This window comes from Eubalaena glacialis, chromosome 1 (assembly GCF_028564815.1).
Source record: "Eubalaena glacialis isolate mEubGla1 chromosome 1, mEubGla1.1.hap2.+ XY, whole genome shotgun sequence".
Lineage (NCBI taxonomy): Eukaryota > Metazoa > Chordata > Mammalia > Artiodactyla > Balaenidae > Eubalaena > Eubalaena glacialis.
This window is the reverse complement of record NC_083716.1, coordinates 12,924,694-12,952,362: the sequence shown is the minus strand read 5'-3', so window position 1 is coordinate 12,952,362 and position 27,669 is coordinate 12,924,694. Positions and strand designations below refer to the sequence as shown.

The 27,669-nt window shown below is 38.8% G+C and overlaps 1 long non-coding RNA gene across 2 annotated transcripts; it reads left to right on the top strand.

Annotated features, from left to right (window-relative positions):
• Positions 1 to 1,321: 1,321 nt before the first annotated feature.
• LOC133093103 (uncharacterized) lies at positions 1,322 to 26,559 on the top strand. Of its 2 annotated transcripts, none has more exons than XR_009701223.1 (5): positions 1,322 to 1,431; positions 2,470 to 2,661; positions 13,672 to 13,830; positions 23,906 to 24,149; positions 26,153 to 26,559. It is a non-coding gene; the product is annotated as an uncharacterized LOC133093103 (long non-coding RNA). The 2 variants fall into 2 exon arrangements; XR_009701227.1 differs by having other exon boundaries at positions 23,906 to 24,153; positions 26,153 to 26,165.
• Positions 26,560 to 27,669: the final 1,110 nt, after the last annotated feature.

Below are 27,669 nucleotides of genomic sequence, written 5' to 3'. Positions count from 1 at the left end.
TGCAGCCACGGGGGCAGAGTTGAGTAGTTGTGACAGAGCCCATCTGGCCCCCAAAGCCTAAAATAGTTATTATCTACCCGTTAACAGAGCAAGTTGGCCAGCCCTGGACTAGTTGATTTTGGGGGTCCTTTCCAATTCTAGAATTCCTTATATATTCTATAAAACACCTAATATTTATATATTAATCCTTTCAATCCCCAAATCTTTATGGAGCTTCTCCTGTGAATTATGCCTTGTGCTGCTTCAAAAGATACATATTATACATTAAGCAAACTTTATAATAGTTTCTTTTTCTTATAGGATTTAAATTATGTTAACAGCTCTTGGAAATATCCAAGGCAATATTTTGGGGCAAATGTCTTATGATTTGATTATCATTGTTAAACAGAACATATCTTTTTTTCTACTATAAATATTTAAGAAGTTTTTAAAAAAGTACAGCACAGGAGACATCTCATTAAGACATCATTTTAACAGATTGTTTAGCTTTGGTAATATAATTTGACATCTAAACATAAGCTGAGAAGGATCTCCCTCAAAACCTTTGATAATATGATTCATTGTCAAATGTTTGTTTTCGCTATCTGGCACTCATTAATTAATTCTTTTTAATATAGCTTGGATTTACTGATTTTGAAAAAGAGAATTATTCTTATTGATGTTGCTAAAATATCCAGGTGGCTTGAATTTCACCAACTAGATAGTTTAATCTAGCACATTTGTGTAGCCCTAATCAAATCTTTACTAACAGATGTGAGAAGCCCAGTACCGGAGCTAATGTTTGTGTCTCTATGATAATTAAATTAGCTCAATAAAGAAAGTAAATGAAAAATAATGACCAAAATTTTCCCCTAAGCTTGTGTTATAGTCTTGAAAACATTTTTTTCCTACCAAGTTTTTCAGTAATGAAACACAAATTGAGAACTTTTTAATTTAAAGACATATATTTTTCAAGAACTAGTCATGCAGTAAATTGTTTATAATCAAGTAATCATGTAACACTTTTTTTCACCAGAAAGTAAAGCCTAAAACTAAGCCAAAATTCAAATTTGAGGTTTCCTGATGAATTCATTATAAAGAATGGAATAATCCTTTCTTTTGGCCAATAGCATAGAAAACTTTCTTTTTTAAGTACTATCTCTTCATAGTATTTTCTAATGAATAGGAAATACCTTTCTCAGGTTGAATGATTATTTCCATGTATAATTAGTTCCTGCTTACGACAGTGCTGTACCAATGTCATGGCTCAATGAACTGGCTTTATCATTCATTAATCATAGCTTTCATTGAGCTCCAGGTGACAGTGCCCACCACAGGCCAAATAACTTCTCATTTAAAGGCAATTTGTAGAAATAGGAAAGTTTAGAAGTCTCACGTTCACCAAAGGATTGAAGAGTGTTTAAAAAGCCAAGATCAGGCATTTTATGGATGGTGAGTTCATGGAAGAAGGGTGGCTGATGGGTGAGGGCAGATGGCTTTCTGGGGAGGCCGTGTTGCAGCTGCAGGTCAGAGCACGCTGGATGGTATTCCGTGTGGACATGAGACAATGCTGCCTCTGTTTCTGTCCTGCTGTACTCTGACCTTGCTGCAGGCGAAGTGGTGTTACAGCTGCACTTGCGGGATGGTCAGTGGTGGTGGAAATGGGGCCAGTGTGGTCCCCTCTCACCCAGCCCGCATGCCTGCAGGTGTGGCAACCTCTATTTGTATATTTTACTGTATTTGTTTATTTGCCTGGCTAATCAGCTCGGGGTCACATTCCCAAGCTGGAGGTGTTCCTTCTTTGTCTCTTCCTAAGGGAAAGAAAGAGAGAAAGAGAGAAAGAAGGAAAGGAAGAAGGAAAAAGAAAGAAAGAAAGAAAGAAAGAAAGAAAGAAAGAAAGAAAGAAAGAAAGAAAGAAAGAAAGAAAGAAAGAAAGAAAGAAAGAAAGAAAGAAAGAAAGAAAGAAAGGAAGGAAGGAAGGAAGGAAGGAAGGAAGAAAGGAAAATAAGAAAGGTCCTTTCTAATTTTCTTTAGCTTCTGTGATAGGTTGTCTTATTTTAAGACCTCTTAGGCAAGGAATAGAAATATGACTTGACGATCAGTTAGAAAGTTTGTAGGTGTATCATTTAATGCACTGTAGGCAAAGTATCCATTGCAGTATACAAATAAAATAGCCCCTGTCCCAGTTCTGTGCTCTTAGTTTAATATATTCTCTTAATTTGGAAAGCTCCAAGACAAGGGTGCAATTAGTTTTTCTTTCATGAGGAGGGCTAGGATCCCTTTAGCTTGCTTACAAAAGCCGTGGAAAATCAATGTGTTAATTGCTTTCCATTGAATTGGAAATAATTTTTTTCCTGTTTCACACAAAACAAAGTGCATTTGCCTGTTAGTTCATTCAAGTGATGAAATTAACCATGTCTATCAGCGATGGGGCCCCTAACAGGCCAGTCCCAGTCCTAATGCTTTATTTACCTCATGTAATTCACGAAGGAAGAGCTCGTGTGTCCCATTGACCAGAGGAAATCGAAACTCCAAGAATAAGCTGCCCAAGTGAACACAGCCTCAGTGGGGAAGCTGCCTTCAAGATAAAAGCTATTTCTCCAAAGCACTTACTTGCAGATGTGTGGTTAACTTTCCACCCCTGCAAAGGGGAACCCATCCCTGCAAATCACAAACACTCAGGTAAGTTCACAATTTTTTTTTCAATTAATTCATTTATTCAACAATTATTTACTGATTTCTTTTTATATGCCAGGCATATTTTTAGGTTTGGGGGAACAGAAGGGAATAAAATGTCAAAGATCACTATCCTCATGGTGTGGTGTTTATAGCCATAAAGTAAGCAAGCCCAAAAATATAAAGTGTATAAGATGATGATAAATTCTTCTTTTTCTTTCAGCGGGGAATATTATTTTTTTTTACATCTTTATTGGAGTATAATTGCTTTACAATGTTGTGTTAGTTTCTGCTGTATAACAAAGTGAATTAGCTATATGTATACATATATCCCCAATCCCCTCTGTCTTGAGCCTCCCTTCCACCCTCCCTATCCCACTTCTCTAGGTGGTCACAAAGCACCAAGCTGATCTCCCTGTGCTATGCAGCTCTTTCCCACTAGCCATCCATTTTACATTTGGTAGTGTATATATGTCAATGCTACTCTCTCACTTCGTCCCAGGTTCCCCTTCCCCTGCGTGTCCTCAAGTCCATTCTCTACGTCTACGTCTTTATTCCTATCCTGCCACTAGGTTCATGAGAACCTTTTTTTTTTTAGATTCCATATATATGTGTTAGCATATGGTATTTGTTTTTCTCTTTCTGACGTACTTCACTCTTTATGACAGACTCTAGGTCCATCCACCTCACTACAAATAACTCAATTTCATTTCTTTTTATGGCTGAGTAATATTCCATTGTATATATGTGCCACATCTTCTTTATCCATTCATCTGCCGATGGACACTTAGGTTGCTTCCATGTCCTGGCTATTATTGTAAATAGTGCTGCAATGAACATTGTGGTACGTGACTCTTTTTGAATTATGGTTTTCTCAGGGTATATGTCCAGTAGTGGGATTGCTGGGTCGTATGGTAGTTCTATTTTTGGTTTTTTAAGGAACCTCCATACTGTTCTCTATAGTTCACAATTTTCACATGAAACATGCTTTTGAGACAAGAGCGTGTGACTTGCATTGACTCACTAGAAGGCACTCTAATGGGCCTGGTCTACAAATTTAAATATGAGTATTCCTTCAATAGGAACAATTTATTATAATTAATATATCTAGAATAGATAAATTAATTCTTTTTATGGGAACAGGAGCCTCTGGTTTATAGAATTGCCAATAAATCAGGTAGAGCAAGATGACATGAAATATTGAAAATATTGAAACAAAATTAGTGAGACAATTGGAGAAATTTGAATAAGTATAGGTCTGTAGACTATATATAGGTCTGTAGATTAGACAATAGTCCTGTGTCAATGCTAAGTTCCTGATTTTGATTATTTTACTGTGGCCATGTAAGAGAATGTCCCTATACTGGGAAAATAAACACTGAAGTATTCAGGAATAAAGCAACATCAGGTCTACAATTTATTCTCAGATGGTTCAGAAAATATATATATATCTCTATCTCTCTATTGAGCGTGATAAAGTAACTGTGGTGAAATGTGAACATAGGCAATCTTGATGAAGGATATACGGGAACTCTTTGTCCTATTATTGTGACTTTTTCATATATAAAATTATTTCAATATTTAAAATGTAATTTTAAAAACTTTAAAATAAATGACCCTCTAGACTAGACATCCAGTTCTGGAGTGAAAGGCTGGAATGTTCTGAGACTGACCACCGCAGGAAACATTTCTCTCCACATGTTTGTAACTTAGTTTCTGAAAGCCAAAATGACCATAGTATCCTGATAGTTAAAATAGAATTCATTTTCCAGCAATTTATTTGAATGGCCACTGGAAAATATCTGTTTTACCAAACAATGAGTACCAACATAAAAAAGCAAACTATTTTCAGATTAAGTATTCAAGTGTAAAAATATGTATCAACAATTAAATTATTGCCTTCCTTATAGACCAATGTTTCTGTATGCTGAATTTTCAATGATCAATATCAAAATATTCCAATAAATGTAGAAGGTGCGCAAACACCGTGGTTAAGATTAAGAAGCACCTTTGGGAAAGTATATTTAAACCCAAGGGGAGGTAACATAAACATGGAAAGTAACTTCAGAACTAAACTAGGAATATTAAAGCATCATAAAATTTAGGAGCAGGTGAGAATATGAGTCTGGAAGAAGTAATATTCAACCTATATTTCAATTCTTAATGTATGGAGTGTGTAATGCTTTTTAAGGTTGCCCTCTGTGTTCTATATAAGATATTCACTAACACTAATAAATTAAAAAAACAAATGAATGGAGAAGATTTAAATGTCAAAATGCTACAGGTAGCATTGGCAACCTCCACAGTCCCCCCTGGCTTAGCTGCAACGTTAAGCACTTGACATTTAGGAACTAGGAAAAGCCCTGGACTTAGTCATTGGACCCGAAGCCCCTCCCAGTCCTGGATCTGTGACATACGCAGAGTCACCAAACTGCTGCCATTCTCTGGTCCTCAGTTTCCCCATCCATAAAGCGAGGAGGTTGGCATACATGACATTTATGATAACTTGTGGCTAGCACACTATGACCTGCAACACCTTGTTAGACGAAAGACGTGAGTTCCCAGGGAGGCATTCAGATTATGCCGGAAGAGAATTTTGTTGCATTTCATATTGCTTGAAATCATTGACCTACAAACTAGAACTCAGAAATCTTCGGGTTACATGAATAGTGTTGTTTGAATGAGAATTTTCTTTGGAATAAGAGAAAATGACAAGCAAGCAAATGTACTTTCTTCTTAGGCTGAATGTTGGAATTAACTAAAAGTAACTCATTTTTTAAATTTTTACCTGCATTAAGAAAACATTTCTTGCTGGAAACATTATTATGGAGTTTGAGAGCTCCGTCTCTTTTCCCTACCTCCCAAGAAGAATTTAACTAAATCTTGAAAAGTCACCCAAATGCCAGTCTTTCTCCTGCCACCTTCAATATTTTTCCACCTGTGCTCTTATTTATTTTACATTTTTCTAATTGATTCATTTTTTTAAACCTCAAAGGCTTATAACAGCCTCATGCATACCAGTGGTGTGTGTAGCATCCGTCAGGATAATAATGCCCTAAAGGTTAGTAATGATAATTAATATGTATAGTTTGCCAAATGTTGCCCCCATATATTAGCTCATTTAATCCGTACGACAACCCCCAATTTTACAGGTGAGAAAATGGAGGCTTAAAGAGGTTAAACGATTAGCTGTAATTACACAATTAGTGATTAACTAAAATTCAAGTTCAAATCTTCTTATTCCACATCCCATGTTCTCCTTGCTACACCAACAACGTTACAGATGCTAAGGCGCATGTTACATTTTCCTTCCTAAAAGCATTTTCCATTTCAGCTGTGTTCTCTTTTCCTAGGGTCCGGAAGTAGGGAATGTGCTCATTTAAAAGAAAAAATCCAGGTTATAGATTATTTGTTTATCATTTACATACTTTACACTATACTTTCTACTCTATGTTAAGTAGTATATATCATATAATATATATTACATATCTAATTTTTCTAAAGACAGAAAGTTCTGACATCTTGGTTTGATTTTTGTTTCTAAACTCATGAGCCGAAAGACCTGATCTTGAGCTTCTATAAACTGGGCTTGTTTCCTTGTGAATGCAAGCAAAATTGAATTCCTCTCCTCTTACTTAAAGAAATCAGATAAGTTGCTGATTGGAGTGAGATATTCTGATTTTCATTTATTTATTTTTAGCGTTAATCGACTCGGTTGGTGAGTGTGTCTTGGTTGAAAAGGAGTTAAAAATACAGTCAAAGAGATTTCCTTTCCTCTTTTCTTCCTGTGGATCATGACCTTTGGTTTTTTCAACTTCCTCAATTTAGATTCAGTAAATTGTCATAGAGTGCCACAACACCTGCTTCGGTACTTGAGAAATTGACTTTTCCTGCAAATTACCCTGATCAGTGACCTTGTCTTGGCTACCAAAGGGTTTGGAGAAGGAGGGAGGCTGTCCATGTGGCCATGCCCCAGCCCACGGTTGGTATTTAGCTCTTTGAAGTTCACAGTTATCTATTTAACGTACAGACGTATTCTGGAAAAAATGCCACATTATAATCATCAACTAGAAAACCCAACTGTCACCTCTTAGGGAAATAACACTTGATCTTACAAGGGATGGACCACAGTATAATTTAAGAGCTTCCAATTATAATTTTCTTAAAGCGGGGACACTTGGTAGATCTGGCTCTTTGTTGTGAGTGACGATCTCAGTCAGGTCTCCGTGTGAATAATCACGCAAGAGTGAAATGACAGAGGATAGAAAATGTGCGGCCAGCTCTCGGAAATTGTGTCTTTCAAAGTGCTTCTTTAGGAAGAAAATTTAAGATCGGTGTCTCCTGCCACACAAACGTTGGACGAGATCAAAGGTCACCCCTGGAAGCTCAGGAGGTAAAATTATATTTTTATCCTTTAGCTTTGATTTTTGGCGGCTTACTGCATTTTTTTTTTAAAAAATTAATTGCTCTGTCCAGCCAACAGGTGTTAGCCCTCAAGTGTGGGCCCAACGGCCGGCGGCTGGGCAGGCAGCTTAAAGGCCCATAACTCACTGCAATCTTGAGCTTCCTCAAATTGGTCCAGGAGAAAGTTCTAAAAGTACTTCAAGGCCAGATGACATGGGAACCTGTGTCCCTGTCAAATATCAAAGAAAAACAGACTGTAAAATGTAAACTTATAAAGCGTGCACTTAATTCTGACAAGCTTTTAGTATCAAGTTGCAGATTTTAAGCAATAAGGCGGCTTAGGCTGAAATCAGCCATAGGAAGCGGAACCTGAAAGCTCATTTCAAATTATATGGGGAGCCCCTGACTCATTTTTTCCACATCTGTTCAGTTTAGTTTAGACAAGGAGTTTGATGCATCATTTCAGGAATCAAATTCACTTTTTACCTGTGATTTTTATAAGTCCCAAGAGCCAAAAAAAAAAAGTTTTTCTTGTTTTTCATGAAGTTTCCTACAGGTCAACTTGTATTCGGCAATTGATTAAATATTGAAACATATTGAAAATATTGTTTCAAACATTGTCATGCTGTAAATGAAAACTCAAGCTTTTTTTGGTGGGGCCATAGGTTTTTTTCTTAAATAACTGAAAGTATAGGGCTTAATCAAATATTTGACCTCATCCTAAGTCGGCTTAGAATGTCTCTAGAAAGTCTCGTTTCACCAGGACCATCTGTGCCATTTACACGGAAGGACAGAGGTTATGAAAGCTATGATACAAAGAGCCTCCAACAATCCTGTTGTTGATGAACAGAGATGATGGAAGGGTTGTCACAGCTTTAGTCTTCTCTGGGTGGGCGGTGCATTGTGGGTATGTCAGCTCTTTGGGCTACGACAAAGTACTAATGAGGTTGGAACTGTGAGGCTGTCATGGAGTTACCTTTTGTCTGTTTGACCAATCACTGTTGTCCCATTTTTGACTGGTCATGGAGAACCAGGTGAGGGGAAATGGAGGCAGGGGGCCATGGGGGAGAATGGGGGGTATCATAACCTTTCTACTAAATAAATACTTTAGACCCACACATCCCACTGGTTATGGAGAAGGAAGGTTACCCTTGTGTATAAAATGGTAAACAACTGAAAAAAAAAATTGATGGGATATCCGTGCCACGTGTTTGCACTGGTGGCCCGTCAAGTTCACATCCAGAAGTCCTGGGAGTCAATGAAAGTCAACTACAGGAAGCGCCTAGTCCGGCTCATTCAAGTCCATATTGCTGGGGAGCAAACTATTTCGAAGCTTCCCCAGGCTTTAAAATAAATACTCTGACTGGAGGGTTAGCTGTCTTCCCCGCTTCCTCTCTCTTCCCACCCGCACCGCTCCAAGAAGTGTTGGCTCGGTAACCAGGCTGCTGATATAGCAATATGCTTTCTCACATTGAAAGGAGGCGAAACTTCAGCATGTGAATTGTATTCTCCACAACATATGGTGGAGAAAACAGACAGTGGGAAGGGAAGTGATTTGTGACTGTTCATCCCAATGTGCGTTCTATTGTGTTGCCAAAAATGATAGACTTAAATGAATTGCTCTTTTTGGAATTTATACTCGTGCCTTCTTCTCATTTTTAAAAAATGAAAACGAAAATCCTCATGTCCATGTAGAAATTCCCATTTATTTATGTGGTTCCCTGGCCTGCTCCCTCCTCCCCCTGACTTCCTTACCCCAGCAGAGCCGAAGGCATTTTGGATATGGAAACTGCATGTCCCTCTGCGGTCAAGATGAACAAGAAAAGGAGATGAAGTAAAAGGGGAGGGGAAGCAATTAGTGTGGAATCCTAAACTCCAGATTCTTCTCAGAAATTTTTATGGCTTTTCTTAGGCAGCTGAGGAGAGACTGGCTTTGCTTAGAGAAACTATTAAGCCTGCTGCAAATTAATTTTTGTTGGTCTACGTCTTCTGTTTTAATTTTGTCAATGGCAGCTCCTATTGTTGAGAAAAAATTAGTACCTTAATGCTGTCTAAACATAAATCTCATCTTCAATCTATTAACATTCATCTGTGGTAAGAATAATTAGATGAAGTGTTTTTTAAGTGTTATTTACAAATAGGCTCACAAAAGAATGATTCAAACAGGCATTTTCTTTAATGGATTTAAAGACAGGCGAATGAAATTAATCCAGAGAGTCTTGCCATTCTTAATTTTATGGTCTGTGGCTGGGGGGAGAGCAGCGTGCTGCAGCCCCGATACAGTACAGTACCATGCGAGCACATCACAGTGCCCCATGGAGAGGGAAGAAGCACGTTAGGCAAAGATAAGATTTAGAATGCCTACAGATCACGGAGACAGACTGGAAATGATCCAGGGGTCACAGTGGACCAGACACAGAGTCACATATATAACCCTGTTTATAGATAAAGAAGTGAGGGGGCGGAGAGATGGAAGACACAGGGTTGTAAAACTAGGAGTTTGGAATAAAACATCTGAGGTAGGGTAAAACCCTAACGGTGGGCAGTTCTGGTTCTACCAAAGAGGAGAGATGAGGAACGGTTTGAGGTACATCAAAGCAGAGCCACAAAATTTACAACAGGGTTGAAAACCAACAGCTATGAGGAGGAACAGCAGTGGGAATACAGAGATACATGGCATGGGGTGATTGAGGCTCCTGCAGAGACCAAGGAGTGCCCTCTGTCGTGGCTCTCTGTGGGCATCAGAACTTGGGCAAGATGGCGCCATAACCACTTGTGCCAGTTGGGTCAGGATCTTCACCCTGATGTCCAGGGTGGGCCCAGCCAACCTCTCCAATCAGCCCTACACACCTCCTCTCTTATTCTCTGCTCCAGCCAAACCAGACTTGCCCCTGTTCCCCCAGACCTTACACTTTCCTGACTGTTAGAAAGGCCATGTGCCCACCCATCTCCAAACATCCAAGTCCTTCTAATGGCCACCCCTTCCACAGAGGCTTTCCTAAACTCCTCAGCCAGACTTTATCACTCCTTTGAAATCCTCTCCCACATCAGACCTTTGCGGCTTCCTTTACTTTTTGCCTTCTAGACTTTGCAAAGCCAACATTTTCATGGCTGGCTTTCACTGAGAGCTTACCTTGTGCCAAGTGCTTTACATGCATTATTTAATTATTCCCCCAGCAGCCATTAATCCCAGTCTACAGATGAAAAAATTGAGGCACAGGAAGATTAAGTAATTTGTCCCAAATCACATTGGTGAAACCAGCCAGGAATCAAACCTGGGTGGTCAGAGCCTAGAGCTCAAGCTCTTGATGATAGCAGCTTGACCGTGTAAGGAACTACAGCCATGAGCCTGCAGCCCACCTTCTAACACAGTGTGGAACAGTCTATGGCAGACTCTGGATGTCAACCTTACTCTTCATTTTATTTGGCAAGCCCTTTCCCCTGTCCCACTGCTGATGGTCCCTCTTGCTTACTGTAGTAGGCTGAAGTGTCCCCCCAAAACTCGTGTCCACCTGGAAACTGAGAATGTGACCTTATTTAGAAATAAGGTCACTGCAAATATCATTACTTAGATGAAGATGAGGTCATACTAGAACAGGGTGGGCCCTGAATCCAATGACTGGCGTCTTTATAAGAGGAAGAGAAGACACAGAAAGAAACATAGGAAAAATGTCACGTGACAATGGAGGCCGAGATTACAGTGATACAGCTACAATCCAAAGAATGCCAAGGACTGCCAGAAGCCACCAGAAGCTAGGAAAAGGCAAGGAAGCGTCCTTCCCCAGAGCCTTCAGAGGGAGTGCGCTCTGCCAACACCTTGATCTCTGACTTCCGGCCTCTATAACTCTGAGGGAATAAATTTCTGTGGTTTGAGGCATTTTGTTAAGGCAGCCCTGGCAAACTAATACATATAACTTTGTTATCTCATCAGATCATGGTTAAGTGCCTTAATTTTTTTTCAAAGAAATTGGATAAAAATGTATAAAAAATTAAATTTCTGCAAAAGCATTAAAAGAAAATGGTTAAAGAGATCTTACACTCCACTTAGAAAGGTCTAAAATATGAATCACGTGAGCTTATGTGAAAATCACTCCAGGCGAGCCTGGGGTGGGACGTGGCAAATGGATGGATGGTGATTCTCCAGATTAGTCAAAACTAGGTGCCATAAGAGGCCAGTGTGACTGCTGATGGGGAGAGGTGTGACATGCACTTTAAGAGCAAACAGATGGTCATTTCAAATAGCCCCAACCTGAAGGTTACAGGCATCAATGCCCCCAAATTCAGGCTGATTTGTCAATCAGTTGCTTCTCAGAAGGGCAGCTCTACCCCGTGCTCTCATGTGTGTATCAGCCCAGGTCAGTAGTTATTTCGTGTTTGATTCTCAACCTGGGATGCTAATAACTCTCCTCCCCTTTCTGGATCATGAGTTTTCTCTGGGCAGCTGGGCTTTTTTCACTTACCTCTTCAGCACTTAACATAATTCTTCCTACAGCGTGGTATCTCAGTAAATTTTGTTGAATCAAATTTCTGGGAGCAAGAAAGGAAGACTTTCCTCTCTGTCCTCAGGAAAACTTTATGGATGTGAGATGGAAAATATTTAGAATAATTATCGTATTCTTCTAACACCCTACAGGCCCGTATAAGTCTGACCAAAGCTTTCAGTATGAATAATAGCACTTAACCTAGGGTCTTAAAAACTATTCCCCAACTACTTATATCAAACCAATCCACAGTTGATTGGAGGATAAATCAGCTAACATAGAAATATTTGTATCATGAATTATTCTTTTCCAAGAAAGTTCACATGCACTATCTCCCCTGATCCTAATCAGAGCTCTGGAAAGTGCATGGAGCAGGTATCAGTCCACTTTAAAGAAGAAGCAACTGAGAACAAGAAAGTTAAATAAACTTGTGGTAGAGTTTGGGAATAGACTCTTCATGGGACTTCACTCTGGGAGAGACCTTAGAGAAACTTTCCACTTGGACCCCAGACCAGGGAAGTGATGCTCAAACCCATTGTCTAATGGGCCCGGCAAGGACCAGGGCAGCCAGGGGTTTGAGCAGGTATCCCAGTGAACATCAGAAGGTGGAGTTATGGGGTGGATCCAGCATAGTCCTGCCTGGCCACCACCTGGACAAGTGGCAGGCCCGAAACCCCTCTGGTCTTGACGGCCTCACCTCTAAAGTGAAAGGTTTGTAATATCTGGTCTCGAAGGGCATTCCTGCTTCTCAATGTTGAGACAAACCTAACCAACTTCCTTCTAGTCTTATGTAAACTTGGCAGTTGGGTTTCTTGTTTAGCCACTTGAATTATTTAATTTTTCCCCTTGAAGGATAAGCAGCTGATGTATCAAACACAATGGAATATTACTCAACAATAAAAAAAAGAATGAAATAATGCCATTTGCAGCAACATGGATGAACCTAGAGATTATCATACTAAGGGAAGTAAGACACACAAAGAAAGACAAATATCGTATGATATCACCTATATGTGGAATCTACAAAAAAATGATACAAATGAATTTATTTTCAAAAAGAAATAGATCCACGGACATAGAAAACAAACTTATGGTTACCAAAGGGGAAAGGCGGAAGGGGAGGGATAAATTAGGAGTTTGGGATTAACATATACACACTACTATATATAAAGTAGATAACCAACAAGGACCACAGGGAACTATACTCAATATTTTGTAAAAACTTATAAGGGAAAAGAATCTGGAAAAGAATGGATATATAAGTATTATATGTACAGTTGAATCACTTTGCTGTACACCTGAAACTAACACAACATTGTAAATCAACTATACTTCAATTAAAAAAGTGAAGCAAATTTTGCAATTTTGAGAAAACTTAGCATTCAAAATTGTGAGATATTTCTTTTTTAGTGAGTAAAAAAAATGCTAATTTCAGTTCCGCATCCCAAATTGGATGTAGGAGCGTAATTCGGTGTAGGGACTCTGAAGATGCTCAGAGGTTGCTGAATAATATCTTCGTGGTTATATTAGGGAATCCCCAGGGTTGACAAAGCTTGAACTTGGCTGAATTTAGATTTTTGGACATTTATTTGACCATATTAATTGTAAACAGATCAAGAGGATGCAAATTAATTATTCCCTTGTGGAGTTTTGTTGTTTAACCAAAAAGGGAACATTTCTTTCTAAATAAATGACCTGTCATCACTGTATGCAGGTCTCTTCTCTGCAACCCATCTTCTACTCCACTGCTGGGTTCATCTTCCTGATGCGTTTCCTTCTGTGTGTCTCTCATTTCCCCACTGGCCTTTAAGAGCGCTCCTTCCTTGCCAAAGAAAGTCCAAGTCTCACCTGTCCTGTCTCTTGGGCCCCTTTTTCCACTATGTCCCTCCATAAACTATATCCTTGGCAGAGGTCCTGGAGGCATGTCCTTTCATTGCCCTTGAAGAACAGGTGGAGACTCACCCTCGCGCCTTTCCTCTCTTCTCCTCTTTGGCTGACCCTTCTTCCCCCTGCTACATCCCAGGTCTACTTCCTAGGGCCAGCCCAGTCCAAAAATAACAGAAGCAGGGTCACGTCTGTGCTATTCCCTTGCAGCTTCTCATCTTCCTGTCTCTATGTCTGGTCTCTTCAGCAGGGCTGGAAGCTCCCTGAGGACAGAGGCTGAGTCTTCTTACTGCCAGCAATTGCCTCAGACAGAAGTAATGGGCAACAGATAAAATAAACAAAAGGCCCAAACCCTGGCTTAATTGGGAAAATGGTTTCTCCATGTCGTAATGCCTTGGATGTGTCGGTGAGCCATTATTGAGTACCTAAATAAACTCAGCATTCCACTCAATTCCTTACTCTCAAACACTTCCTTTCTTATCATGATTTTATAAAAGATTCCTCATGTTTAAGGTATTGTTTTATTTCCCTCTCCTCTTCAGTAGATTCTACATTTGAATCTCTTAGATCTGTACATAGAAACCAAACTAAACAGAGAAGTTCTCCAGGCTGTATCTCCGAGAGGAAGTCCTAGGACCACTTCCTCTGTAATGTCTGCTTCCTGCAGAAGGTATGGAGGCAGACGATGGAAACTCACACTCGAGGAATTTTTCTGTCATGGAAAAATCTTTGGTGCCCAAGAAAACATTGGCTTTGCCTGTAATTCAGGGTCAGAATGGACACCATCTCATTTCAACATCACATGTTCCTCAGAATAGTTCCCTTGCTTCAGCATGCCGCCCATACAGCAGCAGGTAGGGGAAACTCAGCAGGGTTTGGCCTCCATTGCACGGAAGGAATCTGAAATTCAAAGAAGATGCCATTTCTCCAGCTTGGGTCCAGATGAGGATTCAGAATATAACTCAAGACTTTCAAAAGATGATTCATGAGTTGGAGAAGTTATGGTGTGGAATTTTTGAAGGGGGTGGAGAAGTAGTAAATTCCCATCCTCTCATTGATTCCAAACAAGTCTTCTCATGGTTGGAACCTGGAAGCATTAGAGTAGGTAAAATATTCTCTTTTTAGGTGATAGGGAAGAAAGCCTTCAGGAAAGATTAGTTTTATGATTTTCTATAAAAGAGAATTATTTATTTCAGAGTAGGGAAACAAATATGCCAATTGTTTAGTATAAATCTTTAATGGGTCCTATGTTTTGTTCTGATTTTTATGGTCCCATTTCCCCTTCTGTAAAACTGCGATGTTTATATATGCCTTACCTCCTTCACAGGATTCCCAGCAGGATCAAATAAGATAAAATATAAGAAAGTATTTAAGAAAGCATAAAGAATTCTAAATATAAGGGAACATTCTTTTTATTCTGTGAAGGTTTTGGATAGTCTTAATGACTGCAGGTTTCTTTAAAAGACCATGCTGAGTATTTATCTCTAAGTTTCACATCTAAGTTTGTTTAATATTTGCTGTATTTGTTTTCCTACTGTGCAAACTATAACTTCAAAATTATTATTTTTAAACAAAATGCTTTATATTCTTTAAAAATAAAGATAACAGAACTTCAGCTTCAGAAGATAAAGTCAGTGTACTTTTCTCTATCCCTCCCTCAAAATACAACTAAAAATCCTGGACATAATATATAAAACAAGCATAAGAAGACTCTGAAAGGCAGAGAGAAGAAGGCAGATGGGCTAGGGATCCCAGGACTTGAAAAACAGCACAGCGATGATTTTTCTTGTTGCCTCAGACATCCCAGACTGGGTGCTGGCGAAGCAGGCAACCTGCAAATACCAACAGATGCAGACAGAAAAGCCTCAGCAAAAAGCCTGCTCTCTCTAGCCAAGGGACAAGGAAAGGGCAGCCTCGCAAGAAAGTAGTAAACTTTTAGAAAACAACTACTCAGCTGTAACTAAATATCACAGAAAACACTGTGGCCCCAGCCCCACCCATGACAGTAAAGGCCAAGTGGGATTCTAGACATCATCCCTCACCAGGCTGTAAGGTGGTGTCTAAACCCCACCCCACCCTTGCTGTGGTGGTGTCAGAGATGGCCATGTAGCTGGGACTTTCATTCCTTACAGGGAGTAAGGAGCGCCCCACCCCAAACCCCCATGTGCCTGCAGGATCAGTGAAGGTCATGTGGTAACCCTAAACTTCAAACCCCACCTGACAGTAGTGAGATGTCCCCACTACCCCAATCCACTGGTGGTGTCGTAAGTGGTACGCTTGAAGAGTCAGGATAACCTTCTAACATTCAGAGGCCACTCCACTCTGGGGTGTCACTGGAGGCCTCATGGGGAGCCAGAACTCCCACACCCTCCCAGCACTAACAAGAAGCATCCCCCTACCTTTCAAATAGGCGTCAACAGAGGCCAAGAAGAAACCTGGCCATAACGAGGTGGTGCCTCTCTCCCCTTCCCCTTCTCCTGCTGGAGCAGTGTCAGAAGAAACCAACTGAAACAGAAGATTAAAATAAGATCTAGTGTCTTATAACATTATACTAAAAATATTCAGATTTCAATCAAAATCATTCATCATACCAAGAACCAGGATGATATCAAACTGAATGAAAAAAGACAATTAATAGATGCCAACACTGAGATGACAGAGATATTAGAATTTCTAAGATATGAAAACAACCATCATAAAAATGTTTTGATAAGAAATTATGAACAACTTGAAACAAATTCAAAAAACAGAGAATTACAGAAAAGCCACAGAAGATATAATGAAGAACCAAATGGTTCTTCTGAAAAGTATAATAACTTTAAAAATTCATTATATGGGCTCAACAACAGAATGGAGGGAACAGAGGGAAGAATCATTAAATTTTAAGACAGAACAATAATAGCTCCCTAATCTGCACAGTAGAGAAAAATTAGACTGAAAATAAGGGATCAGAGCCTCAGGGGCCTGTGGGACTTTAATAAAAGGTCTAATATTTATGCCATTGGACTCCCAGAAGGATAGGGAAAAAAAAGAGTGAGGCTGAAAAAGCACTGGAAGAAATAATGACTTAAAACATCCCAAATTTGGCAAAACACACACATTTTTAGATTTAAGAAACTGAGTGAATTCCAAACAGAATAAGCCCAAAGAAATCCACATCAAGACACATTATAGTCAAACTTGAAAAAAAAAATATTGAAATCACTGAAAAACACACTGAGGAAATTCTAATGACAGTGAATTTCTTATCAGAAACCATGGAGGCCAGAGGAGGTGGCATAACATTGTTCAAGTGCTGAAAGAAAAGAACTGACAACCCAGAATCCTATATCCAAGAAAAATATCCTACAGGAAAGAGGAGGAAATCAACACATTTTTCAAATGAAGAAAAACTAAGAGAATTTGTTGCCAGCAGACTTACCCTAAGAGAATGGCTAATAGAAGTTCTCTAAATAGAAATGAAATGATAAAAGAAGCAATCTTGGGACACCAGGAGGAAGGAAAGAATATAGCAAGCAAAAATATGGGTCAATACAATAGACTTTCTTTCTTCCCTGGAGTCTTTTAAATTATGGTTGATGGTTGAAGCAAAAATTATAACACTGTCTGACATGTTTCTAAATGTGTTAAAGGAAATATTTAACACAATCTTATTATATGAAGAAGAATAAATTGACATAAAGGGAGATAACTTTTTTACATTTCACTCGAACTGGTAAGATGGTGACACTAGTAAACTGATAAATTATGTATATATAATGTGATACCTGGAGCAACCACTTAAAAAGCTCTAGGAAGAGATACACTCGAATTTTGATTTTAGATAAATCAAAATCGAATTCTAAAAATGGTTTAAGTGAATCACAGGAAGTTGGGAAAAAGAAAACAAAAATTAAAAACAGAGTGAACAAGCAGAAAGAAAATGGCAGACTTAAGACCTAACATATCAACAATAATTTTAAATGTAAATGGTCTAAACACACCAATTGAAATACACAGATTAGAAGAGTGTATTAAAAAACATACCCAAGTATGTGCTGTCTAACAAGAAACTCATTTCACATGTAACAAGAAAAGCAATTTGGGAATAAAAGGATGGAAATCAAAAATACAATCAATAATCTAAGCTTCCACCTCAAGGACCTAGAAGAAGAGCAAAATAAACCTAAAGCAAGCAAAGGAAGCAAATTATAAAGACAAAATCAGCAGTTAATGAAATTAAAACCAATATAAAAATAGAGAAAATCAATGAAACAAAGAGCTGGTTCTTTGAAAAAAAATAAAATTGACAAACTTCTAGCAAGACTGAAAAAGAGAGACACGCACAAATGACCAATATCAGGAATGAAACGTGGAGTATTGCCAAAGACACTGAAAACATCAAAGGGACAATAAGGAAATACTTCAATCTACATACGTACATTTAACAATTTAGATGAAATGGACCAATTACTCTCAAAAAACCAAACTACCACAACTCATCCAATACAAAATAGATAATTTGAATAGCCCTGTTAACTATTAAGAAAATTGAGTTTATAATTTTAAAACTCCCCCAAAAGAAATCTCCAGACTCAGATGTTTTATTGGAGAATTTTAATGAAAGTTTCAGGATTAACATTAATTCTACACAATCTCTTTCAAACAATAGAAGAGGAGGGAATATTTTCCAATATGAAGTTAGTATGACCTTGATACCAAAACCAGGCAAAGACAGTACAAAAAAGAAAACTATGGACCATTATTCCTTATGAGTAGAGGTACAAAAGTCCTTAAACATTGGCAAGTAGAATTAAGCAATATAAGAATTATATATCATGACCAAATGGAGCTTATTTTAGGAACGCAAGGCTGGTTCAGTATTTGAAAATCAATCAGTGTAATCCATCATAATGATAGGCTAAAGATAAAAATCATATGATCACATCAACATATGCAGAAAAAGCATTTGACAAAATTCAACACCCATTCGTGATAAGAAAAGACAAACAAAAAACCTCTCAGAAAAATAGGAAGAAAGAGCACTTTTTCAATTTGAGAAAGAGCACCTACCAAAAACCTACAGCTGACATTACATCTAATGGCAAAAGACTAAGTGCTTTCCCCTGACATCAGGAACAAAGCACTCTCACTGCTCTTATTCAACATAGTGCCGGTCTTTCTAACCAGTGTAATGAGACAAGAAAAGAAAACAAAAGACATACAGGTTGGAAAGAAATAAATAAAACTGCACCTACTTACAGATGACATGATTTTCTCCATAGAAAATTCCAAGAAATCTACCCCAAAAAACTCATAGATCTAATAAGCAAGTTTAGCGAGGTTACAGGATACAAGATAAATATGCAAAAATCAAGTATATTTCTAAATAATAGCCATGAATATAACATGAATATTTTAAATATAATACCACTTATTTATTTATTACCATTTGAAAAAATAACATACTTAAATATAAATCTAACAAAATATGTACAGGACTTATATGCTGAATTTATATAACACTGATAAAGGAAATCAAAGATCTAAAAAAATAGACATATTTATTCATGGATTGGAAGACCCACCATAGCAAAGATACCAATTCTACCCAAATATATAAGCAGGTTTAATATAATTCATATCAAAATCTCTGCAAGATCTTTGTAGATATAGGCAAGATTATTCTAAAATTTGTATGGAAAGGCAAAGGGACTACAATGGCTAAAACAAGTTTTTAAAAATAAAAAATAAGTGAGAAGAATCAGTCTACCTGATTTCAAGATTTATTATATAACTACAGTAATCAAGCCTGCATAGCACTGGCAGAGGAATAGACTCATCAATGGAACAGAATAGACAACCCAGGGATAGACCCACACAAATATGCCCAACTGATTTTTTTCCAAAGGTGCAAAAGCAGTTCAATGGATAAAAGATAGCCGTTTTAACAAATGGTGCTGGAGCAATTGGATATCCATAGGGGGGAAAATTAATCTTGACCTAAGTCTTGAACTTTATCCAAAAGTTAACTCAAAACGGATCACTAACTTAAATGTAAAAGATAAAACTAAAAGTTTTAGGAAAAAAATAGAGAAAATCTTTAGAATCTAGGGATAGGCAAAGAATTAGTGCCAATGACTAGGGACACCAAAATCACACACCACAGAAGGAAAATTTGATAAACTCACTTCATAAAATTTTCAAACTTTTGCTCCAAAAAAGACCCTGTTAAGAGGATGAAGAGACAAGCTTCAGAGTAGGAGAAAATATTTGCAAACCATATACCCAACAAAGGACTGGAATCTAGAATATACAAAGTACTCTCAAAACTCAATGGTGGGAAATCGAACAATCCAATTAGAAAAGGGGCAAAAGACATGAACAGACATTTCATTGAAGAGAATATACAGATGGCAAATAAGTACATGAAAAGATGTTCAACATCATTAACCATTAGGGAAATGCAAACTGAAACCATGCCCTATCACTACACACCTATCAGAATGGCTAACACTAAAATAGCAAAAATGCAAATGCTGGAGATGGTGTAGAGAAAGTGGATCACTCCTATATCGCTGACGAGAATGTAAAGTGGTATAGCCCCCCTGAAAAATTGTCTGGCAGTTTCTTTTGTTTTTCTTTTTTTTTTTTTTTGGACAAAATGTTTATTACAGCACCTTAATGACATCAATAACAAAACCTGGTTACTCTCTAAATGTCTGCTTTAAGGAAATTAAATTCTTTATGGCACATCCATATAATGAAATACTAAGCAGCCAATAATAGGCCATATGTGCCAACAGTATTGTGTGAAAATAGGAGAATACAGAACTGTGTGTAGAGTTTGATCCATTTATGTCATATATATGTATATGTGTATATATACATGTCTATATATAGACATGTATATATATGTCTATGTATATGTATATATATATGTATATATATATATACATTTTTTTAACATCTTTATTGGAGTATAATTGCTTTACAATGGTATGTTAGTTTCTGCTTTATAACAAAGTGAATCAGCTATACATATACATATAACCCCGTATCTCCTCCCTCTTGAATCTTCCTCTCACCCTCCCTATCCCACCCCTCTAGGTGGTCACAAAGCACCCAGCTGATCTCCCTGTGCTATGTGGCTGCTTCCCACTAGCTATCTATTTTACATTTGGTAGTGTATATATGTCCATGCCACTCTCTCACTTTGTCCCAGCTTACCCTTCCCCCTCCCCGTGTCCTCAAGTCCATTCTCTATGTCTGCATCTTTATTCTAGTCCTGCCCCTAGGTTCTTCAGAACCTTTTTTTTTTTTTTTTTTTTTTTAGATTCTATATATATGTGTGAGCATACGGTATTTGTTTTTTTCTTTCTGACTTACTTCACTCTGTATGACAGACTCTAGGTCCATCCACCTCACTACAAATAACTCAATTTCGTTTCTTTATATGGCTGAGTAATATTCCATTGTATATATGTGCCACATCTTCTTTATCCATTCATCTGTTGATGGACACTTAGGTTGCTTCCATGTCTTGGCTATTGTAAATAGAGCTGTCTGGCAGTTTCTTAAAAAGCTAAACGTGCAATTATCATACCACCCAGCAACTGGACCCTGGAAATTTATCCTAGAGAAATGAAAACTTGTGTTCACACAAAACCTGTAAGTGTATGTTTATAGCAGCTTTATTTGGAATAGCCACAAACTGGAAACAGCCCAGATGTTCCTCAATAGGTGAATGATTCAACTACAGTCCATCCATACCATGGAATATTACTCAGAAATAAAAAGGAATGAATTCTTGATATACACAACCATCTAAATGAATCTCTAGAGAATTACAGAGAGTGAAAAAAGCCAGTCCCAAAAGATTACATACATACATCTTCCCATTTATGTTACATTCTTGAATGACAAAATTATAGAAATGGAGAACAGATTAGTGCTTGCCATGGCTTAAAGGGGGATTGGGTTGGGAAGGAAGTGGATGTGGCTATAAAAGGGCACCTTGAGGGTTCCTTGTGGTGATAGAAGTGTTCTGCATCTTGACCTTATCAATGTCAATATCCCGTTTGTGATATTATACTATAGTTTACAAGATGTCATCATTGGGAGAAACTAGGCAAAGGGTACAAGAAAATTGTGTCATATTTGGCAACTTGTTTGAATCTACAGTCATCTCAAAATTAAAAACTTTAATTTTTAAAAATCCAGAAAAGGGCTTACGAAGTTGTAAAAAAGAAAAAAAAAAGTTGTTAAAAAAAAAATTTAGAGGGATACAGTGCTAAAAGACCAATAAAACCAGTAAAAACCAGTAAAAAAAGTAAAAAAACCAATAAAATGCTAAAAGACCAATGAAACCAGTAAAAACCAGTAAAAAAAGAATTAAAAAGTTGTAAAAAAAAAATTTAGAGGAATACAATGCTAAAAGACCAATGAAACCAGTAAAAACCCAACACCTTAAAAAAATAAAGGTAAGCAAGAGAGAGGAAATCATAAAAACAGAGGAGATTGAAACATTAATAACAGCATCCCATTTCAAGGCTTCTTCAGCTGTCCACTACTCTCCTGGGAGCCATTATGTTTTAACCATCAGGGTTTGCAAATAACAGAATATTGTTACCCTTTCTGTTCTATCTACCCTCCACCTTGATGTCCTGCTGTGATCACTATAGACATTTCTGAGTTATCTAACGTATAGTTACCGTTATAAGAACCTGAAAACTCATACAAGAGTGATAACATTAAATTTATAAGCAGCGTTTATCCTAAAAAGAAATAAAACAGTGTAAAATATATATAGTATTCCAAAACACTGAGAGTAATTCTGATGTATCTGATTACAATGAACTGAAATGGTGACATTTTTTGACACTCCTCCCCATCCAGAAGTGGGGTCTGTCTCCCATTCCCTTGAATCTAGCTGGACTCTGACTGACCAATAAAGAAGGGATATTCTGGCAGTTTCCAGGCCCCCTCTTGCCATGGTCATTCTGAAGGAGGCCAGCTGCCATCTAAGACAAATTCCTTAAAGACCACCCTGCTGTGAGGAAGCCCAAGTTAGCTGCGTAGAAAGGCTGCTTGGAGAAAGAGAGATGCCTAACTAGCCCCAGCTCATCCAACTACTCCAACCCAGTGTCAGACATGTAAATGAAAAACCCATTTTGGAGCCTCCAGGCCAAAAGTTGTGATATGGAGAAGAGTCAAGGAACCCAGCCAAGAGCCAGAACTAGGGTCCCTGGCGTGTAATGCCCAGTGAGCCATGCCAGTCATCTTCAGCCATTTGAGTCGATCTAAGCAGAGATGAGCCATTTCTACTGTGCCTTACCTGAATTTCTGACCCACACAATCATGAGCATACTAAAACAGCTGTTGTTTAAATAACCAATTTTGAAATGGTTTTTTAAGCAGCAGTAGATAACTGGACCACTGATATATCCATGTAGTGAGCATTAACTGGCACTTTCTCATGGTGATTAATATGCTAAACTTTGGAGTCAAGCTGACAGGGGTTGGAGACTAGTCTCTGCCTTATACTAGTTGTATAATCTTGAGCAAGTTTAACTCCCCAAGGCTTAATTCTTTCATCTGTAAAACAAGTGATAATTACACCAATGGCATGGGATTTTGTAACTATTAAGTCAGGTAGTGCATATGATGGCTCGAGACAAAGCTATTGTTATAATATATATTATATAAAATATACAAAGCTAATGTAACATATACAATAGGTGCTCAATAAGTACTTATTAAAAATAAACACTTTTATTGTTTATTAACAGAAATTGTTCCCAGTTCATCTCAGCCAGTGAATTTAGACTCAGCTCCTCATATCATCAGTAGTAGGTTTCGGGGCCCTTTTTTTCTTCCTTGAAGAAGGAAATTTTCTAAATACAATGTGGTACCCTGGATTGGATTCTGGAACAGAAAAAGGATATGAGTGGGAAAATTCATGAAATCAAGATAAATTCTGGAGTTTAGTTAATAGCAACGTACAAATGTTGGTTACTTTTGACAAATGTGCCATGACTATATAAGACGTTTAACAATGAGGGAAGTTGTGTGAAGGGTATATGGGATCTCTCTGTGTTATCTTTCAATTTTTCTAAAAATTTTAATTTATGTCAAAATAAAAAGTGTATGTTTTTAAAAGACATTCTTTTCCAAACCCTTCTAGCTAGTTGTCCCTTCTGGATTCAGGCAGCAAATTGTACTTAAGTTTTGTTTCTTATCAAAGGTTTTGCTTCCATTACTATAACATATCTAACTTTTCCGCTTTAGATAGTAAATGAAACACATATCTGCCTTCTTCCTGTTTGAAAATACATTTCTAATTTTAAACGACGCCTAAAAGAAGTTTCTTTTGGTTTTAAATCAGGAAAATATTCTGTCATGGATTTTCCTTTTCAGGTTGTAGTGGTTTAATCTGTAGTCTTTCAGCTTGAAACAGTATTTCTTAACATCCAGGCAACATTTTCCATTTAAATATGCAGAAAGACTCCATGGTGTAAAGGTATCGAGAAGGTTGCATCCTGAGATCATCAAACTCATTCATTTACTCAACAAATACATGTCTATTGTGTGGAAGAGCCAGTTCTGGGCCTGAGAATTAAAGGGCGTAGTAAGACAGATATGGTCCCCGATCTAGAACATGCAACTTGTGGGGAGACCAACATCAGCCAGTCAACCACAGGAATAAATGTAAAACTGCAACTGTGGAAGTGTCTGCAAGGAGAGGTAGGTACGTAGTGCTCTGCAAAGGGGCCCTCACCAAGCCCGGGGCATGGGAGGGGGAATCAGAGAAGGTTTCCCTCAGAAATGATCGTTGCGGGCTTCCCTGGTGGCGCAGTGGTTGAGAATCTGCCTGCCAATGCAGGGGACACAGGTTCGAGCCCCGGTCTGGGAAGATCCCACATGCCGCGGAGCAACTGGGCCCGTGAGCCACAATTACTGAGCCTGCGCGTCTGGAGCCTGTGCTCCGCAACAAGAGAGGCCGCCATAGTGAGAGGCCCGCGCACCGCGATGAAGAGTGGCCCCCGCTTGCCGCAACTAGAGAAAGCCCTCGCACAGAAACGAAGACCCAACACAGCCATAAATAAATTAATTAATTAAATAAAATAAAAAAAATTTTTTAAATGGTTTTACATTAAAAAAAAAAAAAAAGAAATGATCATTGCACTGAGGTATGAAGAATCAATAGACACCCCAGATGATGAAACTAGCATGTACAAAGGCCCTGGAACAGGAGGGAACAGGAGAAGGCCAGGTGGCTGGAAAACAGAGAACAGGAAAGAGAAGGGTGTTAGGTGAGGTTGGCAGTGGGCCAGGGCCTTGGAGGTCTTGGGAAGGATTTCAGTTTTTTTCTAAGACTAAAAAGAAGTCATTGACATGCTTTAAGTTAAGAGGTGACATACTTAGATTTTCTTCTTTAGCTGATTGCTCTGGCTGCAATCTAGAGAATGCCCTGGGAGAGGGGAAAGTGGGAAAGGGCAGATCAGTTAAGAGGCCATTACAATAGATAAAAAATATGGCAGTAGGGCAACAAAGGAGGTGTTTGCAAGAAGTAAAGAACTCTTTAAGAAGTTTGGTTACTGAGAGGATGAGAAAGAGAGAGGGTGGCCACTGGTGGTGGATTGGGAATCAAGAAAGGATTATTTTTATTCTGTGAGATCTGAGCAGATTTAAAAGCCTATAGGAAGGATTCATTTGAGGTAATGTTGAATATCTATAAGAGGAAATGGATAATGAATTGATAGTCTAGGTATCCTGACAGTCACCCAAGTGACTCTCCCCTTCCGGAAATGTGTATCATAGCAGTCAAGGTACATTCAGGACACAGAAGCCATTCCCGCTATTTGAACAGAGATAATTTAATGTAAAGAATTTTTAGTAAGGTTAAAAAAAATTATTAAGTAACTGAAAGGCTTAAAAAGACCACTTTAAGGCATTGCAGAGGTAGCTACTGCAGAAGGCAACAACCACCCCTAGGGATGGAAGAACAAAAGGAAAGTTCGGATTATTAAAATTTAGAAGCTTAGAAGAGGGAGCAGTGGGGTGGGACCCAGACCTCTGAGGAGGAAGCACTGGCCAGAATATGTGTCTCTATAGGGGCACCACGAGGCTAGTTCTGTAAGTGTTGGGAAAATTGCAAAATGGATTCAGCCATGTCTCAGGAAGGAACTGCAGCGGCGGGGGTGAAGCAGCAAGGTCTGGAGAGGTGCTCAGAAACAGGAAGCCGAGAGGAAGGAGCAAGTCTCTCCTTCCTCCTCCATCTCCCTCCTGCTCCCCCTACTGGCCGAGCCTCACAAGGAGCCGCTAGCGGAGCAGTGATGGTGTGTGCAGAGTCCCAGCCTCAGCACCCCAAGTTGAGTATAGCAGAGGAAGGGCAGACCTGAGAGATAATAATTCCTTCTGGAATTGTAAAGAGTTCCTAAATGGGCCTTAATTTATATTCATTTTCAGTGAGATAAGGCTGGACCCATGATAGGTGTTCATACTGTCATGTAAATACTTGGAATTGACAGAGACCACTTTTCTGATGGCAACTCTTCTGGTGTGGCATTTAGACTCTGTCATGTTTACTTAGAAAGGAACATTAGCTGCCGGAGTGTCCAGTGGGGATGCTGAACTTGTGTGTCCTCCACCAGCTCATACAGGCTTCATTTTCACCTGTATGGAAATGGGGATGAGGATTTTTTTTTTCTTTTTCTTTTTTAACACTTATTTTTCCATTATTTAAGGGCTACTCTCACTGGATGAAATTTGATATATTCAGAAAAGTAAAAAGAGATGTATTTGTGGGGCTTCCCTGGTGGCGCAGTGGTTGAGAGTCTGCCTGCCGATGCAGGGGACACGGGTTCGAGCCCCGGTCTGGGAGGATCCCACATGCCGCGGAGCAACTGGGCCCGTGAGCCACAATTACTGAGCCTGCGCGTCTGGAGCCTGTGCTCCGCAACAAGAGAGGCCGCGATAGTGAGAGGCCCGCGCACCGCGATGAAGAGGGGCCCCCACTTGCCGCAACTGGAGAAAGCCCTTGCACAGAAACGAAGACCCAACACAGCCGTAAATAAATAAATAAATAAATAAGTCATTTTTAAAAAAAAAGAGATGTATTTGTTAAATCACCCAGTATTCTACTACCTAAAGACTCCTGACCTTTTATGCATATTTTCAGTTTTCTTTAATATCATTACAATCATTTGAATATAAAATTCTGTATTCTTATTGTTTTTTTCACTTAATCTTATTTGACAAACATTTTCCTTGTTACTACAAAGCCTCTGTAAACAATTTTTAATGGCTGTGCACCATTCCTTTGAAGGGGACGTTTCATAATTTACCCACCCACTTTTTAATGGTCAAACATTTCGGTGACTTGTAATTTCTTACTCTTCTAAATGATATTTCAGTAAATATTTTTGTGCCTATGAACTTTCCTGTACTCAGAATTATTTCCCTAGAAAAAGTGACTGAGAAGGAATTACTGAGTCGTAGGGTATAACTAAAGAAAAAGTATGGGTTTTAGAGTTGGAAATGCCAGCAAGAACCACAGCTGAATTCTGACTTGACTGGGTGAGGCCCCTGGGAGCCCAGTGCAGGAGGGGATTCTGCTCTCCTTGGTGGGGGAGAATTTTCTCTGAACCAGGTATTAAGACCTTGGCCAAGCAGAGTGATTGGTGTCTGAGCCTTATTTACAGAGACATAGAGACAGTGTGGGGTGGGTAGAGGCTAAGGGAGAGGGGTCTTTCCACAGTTCAGCAGGACTGAACCTGTGTCTTCACCATGCAGAGGACTCTGGGGAATACAGCACTGCTGGGGCCCCTGGCTTTGCCACGTTGGAACCACCTGGAACCAGCCAGCTTGTCAGGAGATCCATTTTGTCACTGTGGGTCCTGGCAGCAGGGATGGTGACAAATTGCCCCTTCCGTGCGGCTTCCTGGGGAGGGGAGCCAGGGTGAACTGACTCTCTGTTACTGTTGGGAGAGCTCTTTCAAGAACCTTCTGAGATTCCATATATATGTGTTAGCATGGGGGTGGGATAGGGAGGATGGGAGGGAGACCCAAGAGGGAGGAGATATGGGGATATATGTATATGTATAGCTGATTCACTTTGTTATAAAGCAGAAGCTAACACACCATTGTAAAGCAATCATACTCCAATAAAGATGTTAAAAATAAATAAATAAATAATGAAATAAAATTGATTAAAAAAAAAAAAAGGAAGCTTCGGAGGCTTCAAGAGGCCCTACACGTTACG